General features: G+C 39.0%; 1 protein-coding gene across 1 annotated transcript in view; it reads right to left on the bottom strand.

Annotated features, from left to right (window-relative positions):
• The window catches only part of LOC101851952, a gene marked incomplete at its 5' end in the record, with an annotated part of 13644 nt that overhangs the window by 10518 nt on the left and 626 nt on the right, over window positions 1-2500 (bottom strand).

Below are 2500 nucleotides of genomic sequence, written 5' to 3'. Positions count from 1 at the left end.
TTTCTGTGGGCGTTCCTTTTCGTACACTGGCAAAAACCAGGGGGTAAGCGGGATGGCGGTTTTACGGTGTGTGTGTGTGGGGGGGGGGGGGTACAATGGGGTTTGACTGTACTTGATCAAGACACAGTCTGTTAAACACCTCCCTTCAGCGTCTCGGCGCTTTTTTTTTAATGCAAGCAACTGTGGCTACGAACTACGAACAATCGTCCAAACATCTAAGTAGAGATGTTCCATTTGTCAACTACCTGTTCGGCCGGCATGGGACTGCATTTTAATGCTTTTTTTGTACGCACCATCAACTGGACGTGTCTAATAAGAGAGGAAAAAGACTGGGGGGCTGGGAGAAATATTTAAAAATGTGCTTTGTTATTGTACCATGCATCACTTACAGCTGTGGTATGTGAACCATGCAATGCTTTGCTTGGGGAAAAAAGAATTCCTCACTGCAAGCTATCTAGATTTAATTACAACTAAAGAGTATGACAATTGCACTGGAGGAGGACTCACAAAGCCAAGCTTTTTGCTCACAGAAGCACTGGGTTTGTATGAAGCTACGTAATTTCGGGCGCGCGTGCAGATTTGGCAGGGCACGTTATGGCAGCACTTTCTATCAAAATTACGGAGTCGTTTGTTTTAGTAGGAGGTTTACGGCACTTGCAACACAACAAAATCATATCAGTGCCTGCAGATTAGAAGTGTTATTAGAGAGTAACAGACATAAAAAGAAGAAGGAAATACAAGGACGACAGTAGATGTTTGATAGGAATGAAGGAGCAAACCACATCAGATATCTGCCAACCACCCGCAATAATTGAATCTTCCGTGCAGCCGCAAGTTGAAAAGTTCAGACTTCACTTGCCTAACATCTGATGATGTCACCGATCTCTTTTTTACGATGAGGGTACACCGTGAACTGCGACTGACAAATTATAATAACGCCCTCCCCCATCCCAAAAAATCACACAAAAAATGTTTTACATTTAAAAATAAAAAATAAAATTAGTTAATTGATAAATAAATTTAAAAAAATAAATAAATATATCAAACAAAGTAAAATAAAACCCAAACAAGTGAGGAAAAAAGCAAAACTAAACCACTGCAGATTTGATTTGGTGCTCAAGTTCAACAAAACTTCAGCTCCACATTTCTATTAAAGTGCCGTAAAAAATTCGAGGCGCAATTTATAATCATAATTTCCTTAACCATCGAACATAGATTCTCCAGCTTTTGCACAATGAATTATATCATTTTGTCTTTACAGATCAACGTTTTTTGTAAAAACCTTTTAGCTTTATTTAAGAAAATGCCTTAATATTATTATAATAAACACTAATTTTTAAAATCCCAATGGTTGGTTTCTACAGATTTTAAAAGGTTTACATCACATGAGATGAGAAAATATATATCACTTTTAATTGCAAATCTGTCCTTTGTTCTAAACGCGGCATTATGCGTATTGAAGACATGTTTTACAAGCCTTTTACTTTTAGTTTTAGTGCAAAAAATTAAAAAGTATTCAATGTAAAATTAGGTTTTTGTTACAAGTTTTGCCACTGAAGAGTGTCATTGGTTAGCAGTGACGTAGGCCATACGCGTATGCAAATAAAATGTGTGTGAGAAACGGAAAGTACTGTGAAAATACCCATTTCCGGGTGACGGAGATTTGCAGTATCAAATAAAAAAAAAAAATGAAGAACAGTATTTTAAAGTAGCCTCAATTGTTGTGGAAAAATATAATTAAGACAAATTGATACAAACTGTATCAATTGATAAAAACAATCAGGAAACGACAAATGCAGTTTTTGGAACACATGAATAGACATAGATCTAAGGGTCTTGAACATCTTGCTCTCACTGGCAAAATTGAGGGGAAGCGAGGCAGGGGAAGGCCCAGAACAACATACTTGGGAAACCTAAATAAATGGGTAACAGGGAAAGATCAGGGAAACATGGCTTTTTTTAAGAGCATCCGAGCAAAGGAATGAATGGAGAACCATGATCGCCGATGTCTTTCGCAGATCTGGCGCTGGATGGTGAAGATACAAACTGATGTGCAAAGTAAGGGGGGGGGGGGCATTGATTCGTCCATTAAAAAAATTTGAAGGTAAGTTGCGCAAATAATTTATGACCGCACTATAGATCTAGTGCGTAAACTCGAACCCCTTATTCCTCAAGTCCAAATCTGCCTATTCTTTACTACTAGTGTAACTACATGTACAAGCAGATCTCTGTCTCAGTTACGCACTGTGGAAATAGAAGTTACCGAAGTAAACAATACCGCTAGCTCGGCACGTTATAACAGCGCGCACCACGGGCAGAGACAGAGACCTGGCGATGTTAAAAGGTCTGTGGTGCGGGTCTGCACAAGAGAGTGGAGTAAGTCTGTTAACACACTGGCTGCACCAAGGACCTTAGAATTCTCTTTATTATATAACCTCCTTGGGCTTCGCGATTTGTTTCGTCTCGCTGTCTTGGGTATTCTCGGCAAAATAAAGATCGG

The sequence above is a fragment of the Aplysia californica genome, unplaced genomic scaffold (genome assembly GCF_000002075.1).
Source record: "Aplysia californica isolate F4 #8 unplaced genomic scaffold, AplCal3.0 scaffold00213, whole genome shotgun sequence".
In the NCBI taxonomy this organism is placed as follows: Eukaryota; Metazoa; Mollusca; class Gastropoda; order Aplysiida; family Aplysiidae; genus Aplysia; species Aplysia californica.
The sequence above is the reverse complement of the archived record's forward strand: the minus strand, read 5'-3'. Positions and strand labels throughout refer to the sequence as shown.